This window comes from Camelus bactrianus, chromosome 11 (assembly GCF_048773025.1).
Source record: "Camelus bactrianus isolate YW-2024 breed Bactrian camel chromosome 11, ASM4877302v1, whole genome shotgun sequence".
NCBI classification, from domain to species: domain Eukaryota; kingdom Metazoa; phylum Chordata; class Mammalia; order Artiodactyla; family Camelidae; genus Camelus; species Camelus bactrianus.
The window spans coordinates 41,490,285-41,512,153 of NC_133549.1; the positions used below are offsets into that span (position 1 = coordinate 41,490,285).

The 21,869-nt window shown below is 51.4% G+C and overlaps 1 long non-coding RNA gene and 1 other non-coding gene across 7 annotated transcripts in view; one reads left to right on the forward strand and one right to left on the reverse strand.

Annotated features, from left to right (window-relative positions):
* Nucleotides 1-21,869, reverse strand: part of LOC123613123 (uncharacterized) — a 51,104-nt gene that overhangs the window by 19,460 nt on the left and 9,775 nt on the right. Inside the window, exons 1-3 of one of the 6 annotated variants that reach the window (XR_006720467.2) lie at nucleotides 11,176-12,870; nucleotides 2,901-2,992; nucleotides 656-2,282 (exon numbers count right to left, since the gene is read on the reverse strand). This is a non-coding gene — a long non-coding RNA (uncharacterized LOC123613123). The other 5 variants (XR_012510171.1, XR_012510168.1, XR_012510169.1 and 2 more) reach the window with 5 other exon arrangements.
* On the forward strand, nucleotides 5,242-5,314 carry TRNAG-ACC (transfer RNA glycine (anticodon ACC)). Its single transcript has one exon. It is a non-coding gene; the product is annotated as a tRNA-Gly (tRNA).

Sequence of the window (21,869 nt, forward strand, 5' to 3'; positions counted from 1 at the left end):
ATCTGAGCTTGACCCCTTCCTGTTGGCCCAGGGTATCTTGGGCTGCCCAGACCTGCATCTTGCACATTGCTTTGTGGTTGATTAACTTATAGGTCTTCCTGCCTCACTAGAAACTGTGAGCTCCCCAAGGGCAGGGTCTACCTCTTATTTTTAGTACCCCTGATGCCAGCCCAATGCCTGATACCTAGTAGATGGGCAGAAAACAGTTGAATGAATGAGGAGACGTTGAAAAGGGGGTTCGTGATCTTTGTCAAAGGCAAATTAGCCTCTTTTCAAAGTCAGTCTTGGAATGATGGGGTGAAGGGGAGAGGCATTCTACCTCATCTAGTGTCAATAGGATGGTTGTGTGGCCTGGACAAGCTATTGGATCTCTTTGAGCCGAAGAAGTGGAGTACATAATACCCAGGGTTATTATGACAGAGCAAAGGTAGCAGTTTAATGTGAAGGGCTGGTTACAACACCTACCACAGATTAAGTACTATCAGTGTCACTTTTGTTGTTTGGGGTGGTCACAGGGATTCTTATCATTATTATGTAGTAGCCTATTTCTCCCACCTGGAAAACTCTGCCCCATCCTTCAAGGCCCCAGATCAAATGCCACCTCTTTAAGAAACCTTCCCAGATACCTTCAGGAATTTGGTCACCTGCTCCTCACCTTGAACATGCAGCACGTTGTGTGCGCATCCTTGTGGCACTCACTAGGCACTGTGACATTTGTAGATATCTGTCCCCCTGCTTGATGGTGAACTTCAGGAAGACGAAGGAGGTCTCTGTCCTCCTTTGCCCCCAGCAGTTCTAAGGGGTGGGAGAAGTTCAAAATGTTGAGTGAGTTGGAGGAACTTGAGAACGTCTGAAAACCTCAACATGTGTTGGAAATGAGTGAATATGTGGTATTAGTGGTGACTGAAGGCACTGAGTTGCCACTGCACCAAGGATTGGGTTCCAAGGTTTAAAATAAAATGCAGGTGATGCTACAACTTCTATATATTTACAGAATTTTCTTTTTTAAAGGACAGGGGAGCAGAAGTTCTGTCTGGAGATACGATTATCACAAAGGAGGAAGGTGGTCCCCTCTGCCTTCTCCCCACTGCCCCACATGGTCCCCCTCCCCAGGAAAGGGCTCTCAGTTTTGCTCTGCTCTGGTCCAGGCATGCTGTAAATTAAGTACGCTTTTGCATGAGTTAGCCTGAAGCACTACTTCAATACCAGACTAGCCCATGGATGTTTATTTACCCCATGTGTAGCTTAATAGCAGCAAAATTAGGAGGGTTGGGAGAGATGTGTCCCAAACTCAGAGAGAACTGTGATTGGGGCCTTATTTTCCATGCACTGGTGCATCCATTTGTGGCCTTATGCACAGGTATTTCCTGCGGCCACAGCAGGATGTTAATAATAACGAATGCACAAATAATAACAATACTCTTCACCTGGATTGCATTTAATGGCTTCTCAGATCACATTTACATGGTCTCATTGTTTCCACTGATCTTCAGAGAATGAGGTATGTGGGGCAGATATTATTCCCATTTTACAAATGGGGCAACTGAGGCCAAGAGGACTTACAGAGGCCACCTGATTACTTAGAGGCAGATCTGAGGGGTGAACTAGGGCAGGGCCCTGCATAAACCGCGGTAGTACTTGGGTTCCCGCACCTGTAGGCATGTTGTCTGTGCACACCTCGGGGAGCTCTTTAGGACCGGGCAACAGCCCTAAAAGAGTGGAGGCCGAACTGTCTCAAGCCTTACAATTAGTCCCTTTCTCGGGGCCCTCGCGGCCTGGGCTGGTTCGGCTGCCGGGCGGATGCGCGAGGGCAGGGCCAAGGAGGAGGGCCGCGCCCACCGGGCGGGAGCCAGCGAGTGGGAGGAAGGCGAGTGGGGCCATGCACCCACCTTCCGGGCGGGAAGACTGAGGCTCTGGCAGCGGGCGCCCCCTGGTGGCGGCGGGGCCGGCGGGCGCGGCGCGGGCAGCGGGGCCCGCCCCGGCCGCGGAGCATCCCGGCTCCCGGGCCGGCGGAGGCGCGTCAGCTCTCACGGCGCCCGCTCCCCCCGCCGCCTCCCCCTCTTCCTCCACTTTGGGGATAATTTAACATGTTTCACACTAACTTTCCCGTAATGGCCGCGGAGCCTTTAGAAATGCAGGCTCCCCGCTTTATCGGCGGCCGCGCTAATGGTTATCTCGCAGCCGTGCCCCCGGCGATCCTGTCAGGAGTAAATAGAAGCTGACACAGTCATTTGCTTAAATCTTCTCCACACTTTTGCCGCATTTCCCTCCAGAGGATACCCCTGAAACAACAATTATTTGAAATGTCACGCGTTTCTGCCCCTGGGCTACCAACAAATGAACATTAAATCTATTAACAGCAAAAAAAATTAAATGTTTACTTTTCCGCGAAGGTGTGAGGGGCCGGAGTCAGGGAGGGGCCGAGGGAGAGGCAGAAACAGGACAGAAACGCGGAGACAGAGACCGAGAAACCCAGGCCGGCGGAGGGAGGAGCCCGGCCAGGCCGACGCAGAGGCAGAGCGGGACAGGCTGAAGGTCAGATAGACAGACTTGGGGCAGGCAAGGGGGAACCCACGGAAGGGGGTTGTGGGGGGGAAAGGGTCAAAGACCCATACAGCAAGACAAAAATAGAGACCAAAAAAGACAGGTGTGGAAAGACAAGACTCCAGGAGAGAAGGAAGGAGGACCAGGCAGACACTCACAAAATGAGAACTGAGAAAAAGCAGAAAGAAGCATCTCTGCCCATAATGCCACCACCCGCCCCGTTTAAAAAGCAAAATTAAAAACAACCCACGGGCCTTTCCCCAGGCTGGGGTGAGCAGGATGTGCTCTGGTAACAGCACGTACTCTCTCAGGCCTTACCCTGCAGCCTGGTTTCCTTTGGACCTCTGGGAGCTCACCTGGGCTTGCCGCCCTGGTAGGGCTCTGCCGTCCATGTCCCATGTCCCTCACCGTTTGTCCAGCAGCAGGATAGGTAAAAGGTCAGGAGTGCCTGTAGGTGCGGGGTGAAGCAGATAGGCGTCTGGGTCCACTGCTGAGGGCCCATGGCCAACTGGGCTCATGCTGTGACTCAGTTTCCCTATCTGTATAATGGGAAGCAGATCTCTGGGCCTCCACTCTATGGGTCACCTGAGTGCCAGATTGTCCTAAAGAGTGCAGTGACTCAGTTGACCTCCCTGTGTGACATTGAATAGATGTCATACCTGGTCATGTGGGAGGATCCAGGGTGTGTATAATCTTGTCCTTTGGTTCCCTAAGGTCAGTGCCTCCCCATTGGTGATGTGACCACAGAGCACTTGCTGTGGAGAACAGTCCAAGGGAGGGCCAGGAAGGTGCCTTGTCACTGAGGGCCACTCTTGCCTCCTCACCTCCAACGGGAACCAGGGCTCAGTGAGGGACCCCTGAGATAGAGGGTCAGGGGCTACCAGTGGGGAGGTCAGTGAGGAGGTCCTCAGACGGTTGAAGGCATCAGCGGGGTTGAGGAGGATGAGGGCGGTGGGGGTGGGTGAGGGGCCAGTTTGAACACCTCCTACTGCCCCCCCTACCCTTGCACCTCCTGGTCCTCCATGGACTGTGTTCCTTTGACATTTTCAGTTAAAACAAATGGGTCAGGTTTCATTTCAGTGTGAGGTGAGGGCTGTCTGTCCTGGGCCAACTCAGCATGGCCAGGCACCTCTGGATTCCAGTTTCACCGCTCTCCTGGGGACACGTGTCCAAGCTGGAGCGGCTCACCAGGGCTCTTCATTAGTGTGTAACTGGGTGTGAATGCTAGCTCCATGCACATCTGCCTGCACCAGTAACTCATATGCAAACACACAAGTGAGGCTATGAATCTGCTCTCACGCTACTGCTTTAAATTTGCACATTTTTAGCCTCCTGTGAAGCCAGCTTTGAAATATACATTCAGAGCACACTCATGCGGGCACACAGATGCTCACCTTCTATAATCAAACAGTACCTTGCACACTGAGACATACATTCAAGGTGACTCCTTCCCCATGTCCTCCACCCTGACAATGCCCACCTCCAATCCTCTTACTCCAAAGGAGAATAACTAAAGGGTCTATGTGTCCAGGTCACAGAGGCTGTGTCCCTTGTCTGGATGTAGTCGTATATGAGTGCTTGTGTGTGAGTGACAAAGAAAATGCATTTTTGTGCTTTGAATGTGGACATGTTGCCACATACAAGGAGATTGTGTGTGTTTGTCTCTTGGAGTGTTGTGTGCCCGGTGTGGTTGTGTGTGACTGAGAGTGTGTGGTGGGGGGTTGTGTGGGGGGGTGAGTGCTATTTAAATAAAAAAGAAAGGAAGTGAATCAGGGTCGTTTCCATTTTAATTGTAAAACAGATAAGCACTAAACACTTTGAAAAAGTAAATGACTTGAGAATAATTACTCTCTATTACCCAGCGTCCCAGGGGGGCAGTTGGAGGAGCCCAGATGGCTACAAAAATGGGATTTAGCAGAAAATTGAAGACATTATTCACCGTAACACATTATCAATTACCTTCATATCAATTACAATAACCTTACATTAGCGAGGGGCCCCGAGACCCCCAAGCCCTGAGACTGTGGAATCACTGCAGCCCCGTGGGGGAGGGGTTGGGAGGAGGGGTAAGAGGATGGGAGGGGACTAGGAGGGTCTTGCTTCCTTCTCTCTCCTGGAGATGCTGCTGGCTCAGGCCCTCACACCCCATTCCAGGTCCCCACTCCCCAAATTCTGCCCAGTCCCAGCACCCTGGGCTGGTGCTCGAGTGGAAGATGATGAGTGGGAGCAGGTAGTGAGCTGAGGGGGTGAAGGACTGAGAAGCTGACAGACAGACAGATACAGAGGCCAAGAGGTAGAGGTGATAAGAGGCTGAGGGGTGAGGGGACTAAAGGGATGGGGTGAAAATAGGGGGTGGCCTAGATGGATCCAAAAAATCTGAGAGGCTGAGGAGACTGAAAATCTGAAAGGATAAGGGGGCCAAGGTGCTGAAAAGTCACTTTCTAGAAATTCTACTTTTATTCTGTGGTCACTTCCTAGTCCATCCACCTCCTCCATCTCCTTCCAACGCCTGCCTCCTAAGGACTTAGGGCTTTTCAAGGCTTTCCCTTCTCCTATCTCCTGTTTCCTATCCACTTCAGTTTCTGCTGGTTCTTTCCTCCCACCCCAAAGTCTCTTAGATGGAGCAGGATGGGAGATGGGGGGTGGGGCCCTCATGAGAATGAGTTGCATAAGGGATTCAAAACTGAAGGTAGAGGAGGAGAGTGTAGCTCAGTGGTAAAGTGCATGCCTACCAAGCACAAGGTCCTGGGTTCAATTCCCAGTACCTCCATTAAAAACAAACAAACAAACAAACCTAATTGCCTTCCCCTCCACCCTCCCCAGAAAAAACAAAAACTGAAGGTAATGAGCCTTAGTCCCCTGCAGCCTGCAGTAGGAATCACAGAAGTGAGACTAAAGGAAGAACTTCCTGGAGTAAGACTCAGAGAGAATCTATGCATCTCTGCTGTGACCTGGGAACCAGTCAGTAGGGGAAGGAGCCTGAAGACCCTGAAAGGGCAAAGTCTGAGACAGAGTTAGAATGAAGAGTGCACTGATTCCAACCCTGACTTCTCCCTGCTCCCCGCACCCGCACACATACCACCCTTCACTGACGTGTGGGGACAGCCAACCCAGTCCTGCCCAATATGGCAGCCGCTAGCCACATGTGGCCATTGAGCACTTGAAGTGTGGCTAATCTCAATGGAGATATGCTGGAAATGAAAAAATGCACACTGATTTTTGAAGAGTTAGTATTGAAAAAGAATGTAAAATGTCTCAATACTTTCAAAATATTGGTTACATGTTAAGATGGTATTATTTTGGGCTATATTTTAAATCCTTATTTACATTATGACTACTTAAATATTAATTCAAAATTTAATGAAATAAAATTAATTTCATCTGTTTCTTTCTACATTATAAAAATGCAGCCACTAGAGAATTTTAAATTACATATATGGCCCATATTATATTTCTATTGGATGGTGTTGGGCCAAAGCGCCTCGGAAGGAATGGGATTTGGGGTTTGGGGAGGAGCAAATTCTGGGTGTCACTCCCTGGGATTCCCCAGAATAGGGTTCGATTTTTCCCAGAGGAAGGTGCCCTCTAAGGAACAGACCTTCTGGCATGGAGCTGGGCAAGAACCTTTTCCTTTCCTTTCTTTCTTTTTCCTTTGCGTTTTCCTTTTCCTCTCCTGAAACGCAGCCCCCAAATCAGTTGTTTGGGCCAGGATTCCCAAGGAAACAGAAGTCCATGTAGTCGTGGGTTCCCACGTCCAGTTCATCCCCTCTCAATGCCTGTCCTCCACATGCGCACGTGTAAGTTCTGTCCTCATGTGCTCATTTGCCCGTTCACATGTGCTCCCACAGAGCACACATAGATCTCTCTCACAAGTGCACATGTGTTCCCTGCTGACCTGCTTGATCTCACATTCACATGGGCTGTACATGTGCCCTCACCCTTTCTGCCATGTGGCCACACATGCATTCACACACCTTCTCCATGCAGACACACACAGAGCAGGGCCAGGAGGGCAGGCCTGGGCAAAGTTGTCAGCTTGATTCATAGTATGTGTGTGTGTCCAGGGGGGTGAGAGCTAATAGTGCCCCCCTCCCTCAGGCTGGGCCCAGAGGACTAATTGCCAGTAATGAGCTAAAAGAAGCTCAGAGCTGGCCTCAGGCACCGGATGAAGATGTTTCCAGAGACCAGCCAGAATCTGTCCTGCTGTTTTGTTGATAGAAAATCCTTCTCCCCCAGCGTCCCTTCTCTGTCTCTGTCTCCCCTCTTGTGGCTCCCTCTGGTTCCTACAGCCTCTGAGGGGTCCAGCCATACCCCATCCATGATTCTCCCATCAGCCTTTCTGCCTCCTCCAGAACGTCCTACCCCATCACGACATTTGCCCTCTGTCCTGCCCTCTTATCTACTTCCTGATGGGGGCTTCCCAGGGTATCTGCTGAGCAAGAGACAGATTTCCAGAGGCTCCAGAGGCCAGATCTAGGGCTAATAGGAAAGGTTGCAAGGAGGCTGACTGTAACTGGTTCTAAGGAAAACCTTTCTGGTTATGAGATCTGCCCAATAAAGGAACCGGATGGTGCTGTGCTTCCCACCACTAAAGTATTCAATAGCACCCACTGAGGATGCCATAGAGAAGATGGCCCCCTAGAAGGGAAGTTGCACGGAATGACCCATGGGGCCTCTTCCTGGGATTATTATTATAATTACTCATAAATATTTAATACAATTATTCACTAGCATTAATTATTATAGCTACCATAGGTCAAGTGCCTATAAAATCCCAGGTACTTTACATTTTTAGCTATTTCCATTCATCCTCGCAAATCTCTATCTGCAAAGTAGACATTGTCATCCTCATTTTTCAAATGAGTAAACTGAGGCTTACAAAGGTCAAAGCAGGTGCCAAGGTCACATGGCTGTCAGAGAGCTGGGATTTGAATCACATCTGTCTTTCATGCTCAATTTCTACTAAAAACTCATTCATTCATTCTCTCAATAAACATTTATTCGTCAAATAAAGATCCTCTGATTTTGCAAGTAAAGACAGAAAGAACCGGAGTCTTTAAACTTAGAGGAATTTTGGGGTGGTGGTGGTGGCGGGAAGCAATGTCTCAGTTTAGAAACAGAAAAAGAAAAATCATCACAAGAGACTCCCTCTGTCATCTCCTAAGGGGTCATATGTGTCTGGGGTGGGCAGGCATATCTGTGTGTATATGAATCCACCCAAGAACACACAAAGAACTAGCAGCCAGGGGGGTCTCAGGGAGAACTGGAGGGCATGACAGCCCGGTGCCACCCTTTACCAGTCAGTGTGAGGGCTCTGTGTCCAGGAAGCCTACCTCCCCATGTCAGCATTAGTGTTGTTCACTGAGGGCCAGGCAGGATTTGAGGACCTCTGAGCACACTTCATTCCCCTTTCTCCACCCTCACTCTGAAATTTGGAACAGGGGGTGGGCAGAAGGGAGGAAAGGAAGGAAAGAAAAGGAGGGACAGGCTCTAGAGTGGGACAGGGCAGGGGTGGCACTCAGAGATTTGGAAGCTGTTTATGATGCAAATATGTGTAAAAGCTTTGCATTGCCTCCCCTGAGAAAGGAGCCTAAAATTGAAGTCTAATTATAACGAATGATTGTTAATGAGTTGTCTAAACATAATAGATGGAAAGAATTAAATGCCCAGAAGAAGCAGGGTTTCATTAATGCACAATAAAGAAACCACAAGTGGGGTTAACAGAGCCCCTCCACACCCCGTTGTGGGAGACAACCCCTCCTTCCCCCATGGATGGGCCCGGCAGGTGGAAGCAAGGCCAAAATCCTACAACTGGGGAGTTTGGGACCCTCAAATGACCCTGAATGTTGAGGGTACATGTCTACAAGGGTGGGCACTGTCTGGGCCCACCTCTTCTTGGGTACACATGGGTGCCTGCCTTGGACAGGCATGTCTGCAGCCCTGTAGGAGTTTAATCAAAGCAAGTGAATGTGTCTGTTTATATGAGTGGCCTCTGGTGGATGGTAGAAATCTCAGAAAGGGTCACCCAGCTCGGGAGCAGCCTCTGGGCTTTGATGGTCCTGCTGCAGCCAGCCTCCTCCCCACCCCACACCTCTTGGCTCCCAGGAGGGAAAACAGCCAGGAAAGGACACATGCACCCATGTACACATGGGTATAGTTCTGCAGGTTGAGAAGCAGCCACACTCATCCGAACTCAGAAGGCCAGACAGAGAAAGAACATCAGAGATCATCTAGTCCAAGCCAGATGTTCTAATACAGATGAGTCCCCTGAGGTCCAGAAAGGGAAGGTGACAATTCCAAGGTCACACAGGGTGCAGCTAGAGCTCCTCATACTCGTCCAGGGTGCTCTAGTTTTTAGAGCAGCCATCTCTCATGAATGCCTGGCTTGGAACAAGGCCACTCATACAATAAGATAATGTTCTACATACACACATATCACATACAGGCAACATTGGGCTCCAGACTCTTCTGGGTAAGGCAGGAATATTTAGGGGTTCCAAGGGAGGCAACAAGGGCCATGTTTGTGTAGGGAGAAACTGGTCAATGCCAAGTGGCCCCAGGACAGCACAATGTGCAGGAGCACACATACATATGGGCTAGTGGAGGGCAGAGGAGAGCTGGAGAGCGGGCTTTGATTGACAGGTTAATGAAGCGCTTTATACTGGTGGTGTAACTGCAGAGGCAGGCTTTGAGCAGGCGGACACGCATGCACACACACACACACACCTACATGCAAACATACACACCATGACACACAAGGAACACCCAGCAGGGCAGAAGCCAGGCTGGCCAACCTCCAGAGTGGTTCCTGCTTCCCACCCCCACCCCCAGAGCCCCCCACCCTTGCATCCAGAAAGATGCTCTCTCAGCACCTCTACCCCCGACTTCACAGGGTTCTTATGGGTTTGGTGCAATCCTGCAGTCACATTGATTTAGTCCAGGTCATACGTGGATAGGGAGGTGGGGGAACAAACAGGGCCTGGGACCCCTCGTTCTCTGTGCTCAGTGTTGCGGTGACCTCACTTACAGAGGGAATAAGGCCAAGGCTCAGACTCCCTCCAAGAATGAGCCCAAATAACCCCTAGGTGGGGATGGGAGTGGGGTGGGCCTAAGGGTTAAATTCTGCTGGGACATGCAGGTCCTCTACCTATGGTGCCTAGACCCTCGGCAGATCAGACAGCCTGCCCTCCCCATAACTTCGCCCTTCCTTTGACCCCGCCCCCCTTGGAGCCAACACTGATTGGCTGCCATGTAGGCCGTGCCGGCCAACCAGCCCCCACAGCGCCAAGAAAAGTTAATTTGGAGTTCTGGTCTCTTCCCAGGATGCATTTGGGCGGCCGCCCATAATGAGATGCATAATTGCGTAGGCCTGCCAACAAAAGCAGGCTGGATTTAATTGAGTCAACGCATAGCCATTAATAATCTGACGGCAGTCTTCCCCCACCCCCACCCCACCCCCCATCCGCCATCATCCAGTGCTCCGCAGCCCCCACCGGGTTCACTGGGCTCCCATCCCGTGCTGGTCTCCTGTTCAGGGGAAAGCAGGTCTGACCATTCCCCAGCCTGCCCCAGTGCTGGAGAGGCTGAAGGGAGAACCCACCCTCCCCTAAAGTATCTCATAATAAACCTGCCCACCCTTCCTCCCTATCTTGATTGGCACCTGTCTTCCACCAATCCCTTTCCCCAATTCAGTCATTAAGAACATAAATCTTGAATTCCCACCATTTGCCTGGCGCTGGGCTTGGATCTAGGAACACAGCAGCTAATGCAGACATAGTCTCTTGGAGCTTAGTGTCACCATTCACCTGTCCTCTCATCCCCTTTACATGTTCCTGACCCTCATACCTGTCCCCACAGCCCCGCACCCGTGCTTGACAGGCACCAGGCACCAGCCCTCACAATCCAGCCCCACTTGCCTGCCCCTCACACCGGTCCTCATGCCCTTTTCCCATTCCTGACCCATTTTTGGCTTACTCAGACACCTATACTCAGACACAATATACCATTTCCCATAGTCCTGTCCCAGCCTCTCCTCCCCCATACGTGTCCTCAAATCTCCTGCCTATCCTTGTACACAATTCCTTTAGAGAACCCTGTCCACACACACCCCTCTCTCCCACACATCTGCTCCTCTCCTCTCACACCAGTAACCCTGTCCTGACTGCTTCACTTGTACCCTCTCCCTGCCATATATCTCTCATCACTCCTTCATCAGTCCACCCACCCTCCCAGGCCCACAAACCTCATCCAAACTCTCCAAGTGGGTCCATCTCCTAGAGCCATTCCTGCAGCTGTGAAATGGGGATAATAGTAAACACCTCATGGGGTTGTTGAACTGACTATTTCATGAGATAATCCAGGCAAAGGGCACCCGGAAGCACTCCCTAGAGGTGGCTGTTGAATTTTGCTGGGCAGAAATGATCTGATAAACTCCCCCACAGTGAGCTGTGGACTGCCCAAGCTCCAGAATGACCTCTCAGGAGAATCTACTTTTTATAAGATTAGCCTGGAGTGTGCCTGGCATGACCCCAATGGCTGAAGCTCAACTGGTGGAAATCTAGACAGTGACCAGCTTTTCCTGCCTCCCCAGGAAGGTGTGCCCGTTGGCATCCTCACCTGTTCCACATATACCTGTTTATCTCCAGGGGAAGTGGATGGAGAGACCCAGCATCCTCAAAGTGGGTATGGAGCTACACACTCTTCCCCTTTCAGTAAATTTCTTGTAGGGTGGAAGAGGTCAGTCCAAAGATGTGGATGGCATCTTGGGGGCACCAAGAAGCAAAGTTACTTATGAAAGGAGAAGAGGGCTGTCCTTCCCATTTACTCCTCAGTTTCCTCTGTAAGGCAAAAGGAGGCAAAAGAAGAAAGGAAAAGAGCCCCTACTTGGGGGAGAGGAGGTGGCACAGGGAGAGGTGGATCTGGAGTCCCCTTTTCCCACCCCTAACCACCAACTTCCCTGGTGGGGGTCTGCGTCTAGCTGTGGGTGCTTAGCAAAGGCAAATACCCTCCGGGCCACTCCCCCCTTCCCCCTTTCTGGGCCCTCTCCTCTCAAACCCGAGTCCACCAGCTGGCTTCCGGGAGGAGGTGTCGGGGCCGCGCTCTGCTGGAGCCGACAGGCGGGCGCGCGCGCGGGCACTCGACTCCTCGGAGAATCCCCGTCACCGCCGAAATCGCCGAAATTGGCTGCAACTAGTAAAGATGCCAGGAATTTGCACCTTGCTCTGTGACCTAAAGCAAAAATGACATGAACATTGACAAATTTGACAAGGAAATTTGTGCAAAAAACAACTTCTATTTGGCTAGCCAAGCAGCAAATATGCCGGATGATACGCTTTATTAAGCAATCCATTTCTCAGCAATAGCGGCGCCATCTGCAAAGGTTACCGCGCATCAGGCTCGGCACAGAATTTCATCTGCGTCTGCAGTCGGGGCCGCACGCGGACACATTTTTCATGTACATGCGATTCCGGATGCAAATAGAATCTGTGATGAAGGAGGTGACCTTCTGGGCCAAGCCGCGCGCGCGAAAGTCACGCGCGGGCCCGCGGGGAATGGGAGGGGCAGGAGAGCCAGAGGTTTCGCGGGGTTGGGGCTGGGGGTCGAATGCAAAGGAGGGGGTAGGGGGGCGGTCATGGAGCAGGGGTCCTTGGGGAAGGAATCATAGATTGCAGCGCTTTGGGTCTGGAAGGGGTTTAGGAGAGCATCGGCCCAATCCTCTCACTTTACAGATGTGGAAACTGAGGCCCAGAACCAGGTAGGGTCTTGATCAAGGTCATGCAGCACGGTGCTGGTTACCAGGACTGAAGCTGGGCCCCCGTGCCTTGACTCCCAGTCCAATGTTGGCACTGAGGGCTCTGAGTGTTGTGAGTGAGATCATGCTTGGGTTCCAGCTAACCACCGCTTAAGTGTGACCTTGAGCAAATTAATAAAGCTCTCTGTACCTCAGTTTCCTGTTCTGTAAAATGGAGATATGCTATTATCCTTCTCAGAGCCTTGTTCTGGAGGACTGAATAAATATGCATACAGTGCTTGAAACAGGGCCTTTCTGGGAGTAAGCTCTATTAAAATGTTTGTTGATTAAGTAAATGCATGTTTCTATCCTTCCCAGGTTGATGGGATTTGCAGGACAGGCACAGAGGGAATGCTCCTATGGAGACAGAATGGGTGTAGATGGGGAGCAAGCACGCTTCTCACAATGGGGCTGGGGCAGATGCTTCATCCCTCTCAGAGAGAAGTTCCCTGCTCCCTTCTCCCATCCCTTTATCCCCTCTTTCTGTCGCCCTGTTATCCTGGTCTTCCTTCTTCCCCCATGCAAAGAAATAAAAGTGCTTCATTTCTCACTCTCAGTCCTGTTCAGTTATCCATTTCTGCTTGTTGTCCATTGGAACCCCAGGGTCTCTCTGTCTTGTAGGATCTCCTTTCATACTTATGCCTTCAGTTATGCTCATTCCTCTGGGCTTTCTGTTGGGTAAGGGGCCATTTAGGATAGAGCTGTGCATCTCACTGATGAAGCTGCTTTAATAAAGCAGCTCCCTCCACAAGTGACCTTACCCCCACACCCTTGGTAATGTAATGCCTAGTCTCTGATTTGATATAAAGCTCTACTTCCTTCTCTGGTCTACATTTTCCACCCCCCTTTCTCCTTTTCCTGAAGTCTCCTCCTCTTTCCCAAGCCAGGATCAATGCACTGATGGCACCTATAGAAATGATTGTGGTAAGTTTATTTATCTCGTGCACCCCCAAAGAACACACACCCTGGACCTCTGGGGAGGATTCAAGCACCAGACCCCGTCCTTTGGACTAGACAAGGTTTACTGCTTACCAGGTTCCACTGTGCTCCCCACAGTTTCCTCACCGCCACTATGGAATTTCTGAACCCACTTCAGTCTCTCCCCAAGGCCCATGACTATGGGAGAGGTTTGTAGTATGACAGATGCAGCCTCAAAGCTAGGCTTCCCAACCTAACTACACTGGGACCTTGGGTTAATCACTTAACCTCTGGAACCTCAATCTTCTCATCTGTAAAATGGGGGATATTAATAGTAATAACAGATTTTTGGATAGATTACCCGAGGGAAAACATTAAATCAATCACTAAAGAAATACTTTCTTTTCTCCCTTATTTCCCTTTGGGTCCCCCACTCTCAGGGGCTACTCAATCTCTCCATGCTTTTGCCACCGCATCCCCCATTTTGGCATATGTTCTTCCCAAGGGCCAGGTTTTCAACTAAAAGAAAATCCAGTCCTGCCCCGAGTCCTCACTAGGGCCCTGAGCCCGGATTATGGGGCAGAAGTCAGAAGCTGTAATGTCTGTTGGTTTGTTTAACCTTTACTGAGGATCTACGAAGTCCAAGTAGAGTTCAGCTTCCTGAGGGCTGTCTGAATGGCTCTCATTCACCCCTGCCTCCGAAGTAACTGCGGGTACAGATTAGCCTGGCAGCAAGTGGTTTTGGAGTGCCCTGCGTTCCTCCATGTAACTTGGTAAGAGATGATGGGGCAGGGAACCACCCTAAAACATTCTCTAGGCCAGAGAGGCCCTATCCAAGGCCTGGACTCTTACCTCCTTAACTCCTCTCCCCTTCCTCCAATCCCTTACCCCTCAACTCCCCATCCTAGGGGTCCATCCAGCTCCAGAGAGACCTAGACTGCCCGATGCAGGGGTTCCAAGAGTCGGACGGATGTCGGTGGGCCCACCTTAGGAGGCTAATGCAGAAGGAGGTGCCGGGTGATGCAAAACGACCCCTCCAACCCCCGGAAGTTTCTGGCCCAGCCTGGAGGCCAAAGGGGCGGGGCCTGGGGCGATGGGCGGAGCCATTGTCGGCTCTGCCCGCCCCTCCCTCCACAGCTCCGCTCCACCCTTCAAGGCCCTCGCGGGCGGGCCCGCCCTTTCCCCGGCCCTGGCACGCTACAGTAATCCAGAATGTGTATTTCTGCAGATGATTAAATCAATACAATCCTGACAGGACTTGTTGGAACATGCTTCTTTATTTTGCGCAATTCCTTCCCCGCGTTGCCAGCATTTATCACCCGCTCGGCTGTCAGCGCCGAGATTGTGTGGGGCGAGGGCGGAGTGGGGTGGGGGAGGGTCGCGCTGGTCCGGGGGCGGCCCTTAGGTCTACGGAGCGGACCCGCAGCCACCCGACACTAACGCAGACAAATAAACTTAGGGGTCAGACTACTTCCCCCCAACACACACACTATCTACGGTCGGTCCCTGTGGTCGGGTTGGTAGGGGCCAAGAGTAGGGAGATTTGAGATGGGGCCAGGAGGCAGGAGAGGCCGCCGAATCCCGGGCGGAGGGCCACAGGCCGAACACACATTCCCCTTTATACGCTGAGCCCCTCCTCGAGGTCATGGCCCCGACGGTCAATGCTCCCGCAAATCCTCTCACCCTCCTCTGACCTTGGTCCTGGCAGCTGGGGACCCTCGGTGTGGGATGGGGTAGGGTGGGAATCAGGGCCCGTGGCCCTACCACAGGCCTGGGAAGGAGGGGAGAGAAGGCTGGGGAGGAGGAGGGAGAGGAGGAGGAAGACAAGGAGGAGGAGGAAAAGGAGAAGTGTAGGGTGAAGAAGAGCAGGAAGAAGAGGAGGAGGGGATGAAAGAGCGAGGTTGGAGGATGATGAAGAGGAGCAGGGGAGGAGGGTGAAAGGAGGAAGGGGAGGAGGGTGAAAGGAGTAAGGCGAGGAGGAGGAAGGAGAGGAAGGCTCGGAGGCAGCCGCGTCTGGTGACAGGTGTCTCGGCGGTGGCGGCCCTCGGCAGACGTGATTGCCGCCGTGGCTGCGCGCCGGAGCGTGACTTTACAACTAATCCTGTTTGTAAGTTATTATTTATCTTCAGGAAAGTTTGTCAAACTTGGGCTTTGATTTTTCGCCCTGATTTCCCTCTTGTGGCGCGCTCTCGCACGCGCTCCCATATAATTTATGGCTGCCTCTGGTCCTGATGACAGATTATTAAAAGTAGAATTAGTTTTTCGCGCAGAATTTTTCCACTGGGAATTGGGAAGGCAGCGCTCTCCGCGGAAGGTCTCCGGCGAGGTCTCCATTACTAATAGAAGTTTTTTGATGGGGTGAGGAGACTAATGATTTGAATTTACTGTGGCAGCAGTCACGTGGGTGGGAAGGCATCAGCCGAAGAGACAAGAGGTTAACTTTCTCCCTGTGGAGAGGTTTATTGGATTGTTTAGCAGCAGAAGGATAATGTTTTTGTCATAGACTGCTGGTGCCGCGCTGCAGTGCGGTGGCCGCCAGCGCCAGGAGAGGGGAGAGGGTGGGGGAAAGGGGGAGCCGGGGAGACCGCGAGAGGCAGACCGACCGACGGACAGGCCTGGGAGAGCAAGGGAGTTAGAGGGGTCATCCAGAGACACGGCGAGGCAGGGGAGAGCGGGCGAGGCAGAGAAGGACTCGAGAGAGACGGAGACGCAGAGTGACAGACAGAAAGACGAAAGCCCCAAGAAATACGACAGAGGGAAGGAGAGGCGGGGTGCAGAGAGAGATCAGGGAAAGAAACCCAGGGAGACAGGAAGAAAAGAGAGGCGGAAGGGCGCTGCCAGCTCCCGGGGCTGAGAGGGGAGACCCCGGAGGAGGACAGTCCTGGGGGATGTGCGATCCAGGCCCCCAGCGGGGGAGAGCGGGGTGGAGGCGATGGTGACCCGAGGCCTGACTACCCTCTCAGGGCGGATCTGTTTGGGTATCTGGAGGCAAAGGCCGCGCGGGCGCCCCCAGCCGGGCGAGGCTGGGCCTGGCAGGCCCCGGGGGAGGGGAAGTGGGAGGGAGGTGGGGGTGCGCGGCGGCGGCGGCGGCGGCGGCGGCGGCGCGTTCACCTGGCCGTGCGCTCGGAACTTGTACTCCCAGCATGCCTCGACAACATGGGAACCGGAGGGGAGTCGCTGCGCAGCTGAGAGCCTCGGCTTAATCTTATGCACCATTAAGCACTCAGCAGCAAGCCCGTCCTGTTCATATACATCATCCACGCTTAATAAACATAATGATGACATAAGATGTAATTCTAGATGAATTTTCATTTTATAGGGAAATGGAGAATTCCTGTAGAAGGGAAAAAAAGTAAATTATCTGGGAAGTGCAAAATAAATGATGTTGCTCCCAGAGATGAATAGAGGTGTTAGAGGGAGAGAGGGAGAGAAGGAGGAAGGAGGGAGGGGAGGGAGGGAGAGAAAGAGAGAGCGAACACGCAGAGACAGAGAGATAGAGCCACACAGAGAGAGACAGGCTGAGACCTGGACCGAGAAAGCCACGCGGGTATGGGGGTGGGGCGGGCTGCTGGATGTGGGGGAGTAACCTGAAGGGACGGAGGCGGCGGGGGTTCGGGTGGGAGCTGTGGGGGGTCGGCGTTGGATAGAGGGGCCGAGGCTGGGGGCGGCAGCGGCCTGGGCCGAGGCGAGGGTGACGGTGACGGACGGGGCCGGGCCGGGCTGCTCATTCATCAAGGGAAGGATCAGGGGCCCGCGGAGTCACTTACGGGCGGAAATTGAATTCTGATGAAAGCGCGGAGAGGCGAAGGAGGGGGAGCCAGGACCAAGCTCGGGCCGAATTCCCAGACTTGCTAAGGGGAGGGGGAAGGGCCCACAGAGACCTTCCAGATTGAGATCCACGCCTCCTTCCTGTCTGGAAACCACCGGAACCCCAGACCCTGCCCCAGACACCTAGCAGGGATGTCGGCTCTGCTTGGGAAGATGTGAGGCCTGAGGGTACATCTAGAAATGTAGTTGGAGCCCTCTTCCTGAGGATTTTGACTGCAAGCTGCCACAAGCTAGCCAGGGGATGGCTGTGGGGATGGGGGAAGAAGTGAGAGAATTAGAGGGGAAGGGCGGAAGCGGGGTTAGCGGATATTTGGTGGTGGCTCTTCAGTGAGAGTCAGGGGAGGGAAAGATGGGTTAAATGGTGGTGGTGGGGCACGGATTACAGAAGGATCAGGTGTCGTTAATGGGGGAAATCAGTGAGAGTGTCTTGGGGGCCAAGGGGATATAGAGGAGGGTCTGGGGATGGGCTTGGGGAATCTGGTGAGAAGAATGGTGTAGCTAAAACAGAAGGCAGGCCCAGGAGAGAAGAGGGACTGTCAGCACATTAACTGCAGAGTCTTCCCCTATTAAGAGGGAAGGACCTCACTAATGAAAGTAGCAGCCTGGATAACACTGACAGGGGTCCCAGGAGGCAGGAGAAGAACACCCCCCACCCACACACACACACACACCCAGGGCAGCATGGAGGAGAGTCAGTTCCACCTGGAGTATTTCCAGTGGGGATGGGGACCTCTCAGCTGGCAGAAAGCCTCTAGCCTCTCCTGCCAAGGGCATTGAGTGGATATTTCCTGCTGCCACAAAGAAACAGGATAAAGATGGGGGTCATGGAGAACTGGGGCTGGGGTTTAAATCTGCTGGATTAGACTAGAGAGAAGAGCTCCAGACATGAATTCTATCCCCTGAAACATGCACTGAAACCCACCGTAACTCTCCACACCTGCTCTGTAGTCAACCATCAGCTCATCCACAAAGCCTTTGTGAACTGCTCCCTACCCTCATTCAGAGGTGGTCAAAGCCTGGTTTCCAAAGAGATGAGCCCAGCAGGTCTGGTCCTCAGCAGGCAAAGAAAAGTGACAAGAAACTCACATCTCAGAGGCAGAGAAACCATGCTCCAGGTACCACTGGTGCTGTGGGTGGTAGGCATGGTGAGGGCCAGCATGAAGTCTTCTTGGAGAAAGTGGCATCAAACCTGTCCTTGATGATCCTTAGGACCCCACCAGGCAGAAACTGGGATGGGGATGAGGCTAATCATGGCATTTGAGGCAGAAGGAAAGACATAGACAAAAGTGGGGAAGGGGGAAACTGGAAGAGGTTGGGGAAATGTCTAGTTTCCCTATTTACTTGGCTGGGGCTTAGGAGGTATATTGAGGGCATAGAGGGGCATCACTGAGAGGCAAGTCTAGAAAAGCAGGTTGAAGGGGATGGGATTGTCCTATTGTGAAGGGCTTTTTTGCCTGATAACAGAAGGAGTATGGTCTTTTTCTCTGGGCAGTGCAGAGCCATTGATGGTTTCTTAGCTGTAGAAGCAGAAGTCAGAGCTGTGCTTTGGCCTGATTACATTGATAGCAGAATGGATAAGGGGAAAAGAGAAAGTGGGGACATCACGACCAGGGTGACACTTTGCCCTTGTTCCTGGATGTCTCACCTCCCCAAGGACATCAAAGAGGCGTGAGAAAAGAAGCCCTCACCAAGGAGAGAACCTCACTCTTAATTAACTGACTCCTCTCTCACTCCTCCTGAATTCTTTTCCTTCAGGATTTCACCTCTGAATGATCTTCTCTACCAGACCTTCAGCAAACAACCCAAGTTTCTTCCAGCTATTCCATCAGTGTCCTGCAGTGATGTGTTGAGGAGAGGGTGGTGGTCTTAATGTCTGTGGATAAGAGCTTGGTGGCCTTGTAGTAGTTTTGGGACTGACTGGTTCTGCCCAATCTAGGCTGAGAGGTGAGCTGGGAGCAGGAGGGTAGCAGGTGATTAGACTGTGAAGGTGTTATATCCACAAAGACCAAAGACACAACCTCACACCACAGCATGATACCACCCACTCTTTTGCCTCCAGAGCCTGGGCTTTCAGAATTCTAAAGCTTCAAGAGCTCTTACTGGAGACTCCTGGGGTCACTGGGAGGACTGGCTGGATAGGACCATCACTTCCTGCCCCACTTCAACCCCACTTCTCCCCATCCCCAGCTAATCCAGATGGGGGTAATCTGCAATTCTGTTTTAGGCTCCACACTAAAGTGACCCTCACAAAGGTGCCATTTGTCACTGGGTGGGGTGAAGTTTTGAGGGAGCAGAGCCTGGAGGGGTCTCCTTCCAGCCCATTCAGGAGTACTTTTCACATGGCCATCTAGGGAGCTGGAGCTGGAAGGTCAGTCACATCCCCGGTCCTCCCAGGACCAGAGGGTGCTGTTGGGTATAGAAAGGAAGGAGTGGATTCCTCTGATCCTGAGGTCCCAGTGCAATCACCTGGTGGGTGGCTGAGGGGTTAACCACACACCTCTCCTAGCAATAGAGCTAAGTACACCACTCTGGGTAATGGAGGACTACACAAATACCCACAGTCTACCCTTTCCCCCCACCTCTCTCTTTATCCAGATTGTCTATGTAACCATCCATCTTAGACACACACGATGCACTCAACACACAAAGCTGGACACATACACAAATCCATGTGCATACGTAGGCAGGGACATTCACCTAAACGCACACACATCCACTTGTGTGTATGTTGCTGTGTGATTCACACTGTGTGTTTGCATGAATCGTGGGGTTTCAGTTGTCACAGTATATGACTGTATGTCACAATTTCACAACACACATGTGGCCATGTATATAAGTGCATATACGGGTGCATTTACATATGCATGAACAAATACATCATGCCCAGTTTTCATACCCCAGGGATTCATTTAAAGAAGGGGGAGGCAGAGGGGAGCAAGAACATGATGGGGGCCAATGGGGGTGGGGAACATGGTGGGGGCAGCACTTGAAATTGCAAGAACTACAGGGAAGCAATGAGCTGAAAAACCCAGGCTCGGCTCCTCCCTCCCCCCACCTCTCCATAGGCCCTCCCAGAAGGGCCCAATGCTGCCGTCCCCTCACCTCCCTTGGAGCTTGAGTTTTAATTTGGGCGGTGTAATTTTGGTGCGAACGGTTGGGCGCCTTTCGTTGGGAAATTGGGAGGAATGCAAACAAGATTTCACTTCATTAAACAGGGGCAAACAGTAGAGAAATTGCACTTACTTATGGAAATGACTTTTAAACATGCACAGCATTTACTGGCACTGCCCGCACTGAAATTCTGCGAGGATTATACATGTGAATAATTCACTGCAGGCCAATTAGAGTTCACTCTGGCCCTAACCCCCACCGGCCCCCGTCCCACCCTGTCTAGAGTCTAGATTACGTTTCAGCCTCCTCCCTCCTCCAGTTCCCCCTTTATCCCTCTCATTCCTAGTGTTCCACTTTGGAACCCTTGCTGAGGCAAGCGGTTGTCACACACATTTTAAAAGTCACCTCAAACATGGTGAAACACAGGTATTGAAATAGCTGGAGTACATTCAGATGCACATAGACACAAATGTGTAAACCCACAGGGTGAAACACTGATTCCTCAACATGGCAACACACATAAGTTTTGACAACACAAACATGTTAATACACTTGACGATTGTGACAAATGGGCTTTGTCACACCTTAAACATGGCAAGACACATTGTGACAACTTAAACGTGATATCCAGATGTGTATTGTAACACTGTAACGTAAATACAAATGCATAATTCATATATGGTGACATACAGCCATACACGGTGACAACCGAAACACAATGATTCACATGGACACACATTGTAACAACATCAACATTTGATAACACGATGCTCAAACATGATGGCATACACACTGTGCCAACCCAAACAGAGGGCTACACACCGTGTTGTTAAAATGCAAATACATTGTCACATAAAGATGACCCATGCCAACTGAAACTTGGAGTCATACACAGAGACATGTTGTGAACATTCAATCCTTGTGACACAATTTGGGGACAATTAAAAGAAAGGTAACGCAGTTACACACATTGTATCAACTCAAAACTGATTGCACTCAATGATACAGGGGATACAGTGTTATCCTCGATGACTTAAACCTGGCAACACATACAATGCAAATACAAGGGTCTAGTCATGGTGACAATTTAAACACAACTACTCACATAGCTTGCTGAGATGTGCTTGTTCACAAGAACACATGATGATAACTCAAGCATGGGAACACACACTGGTCTGTTCAAAGATGGTGAGACAGATTTAGGTACAGATTATATCTAACTCAGGCATCACCATGGCTCACACCTTTTGACAATTCAAACATGGTAACACACAGAATACATTGTAAAAATCCTAACTGATGGTATTCACATTGTGACAAAGCAAGTATTCATTCATTCACATATTGTATGATACAGTGCATAGCGACACACAGAATGTCACATTCACAGACTATGATGCACATGAAGGCAGTGTTGAAATAAAATAACTGGCACGTGGATACAGAAAGAATAAACTGAAACAGTAAACACAAATAGACTCTAACCCATGGACACACAAATGAGCCAATGACACATGAGTGACAAGGAGAAACACTTTGAGACATAATGACACTCATAAATACATAGAAGCATTTGTGCACAATCACACTGCACCTGCCACACCCTCAATGACAGACACATCCTAACTCCTGACCCCTCCCACCCCCACTAAACCCCTGTTCACCATCCAGTTACCAT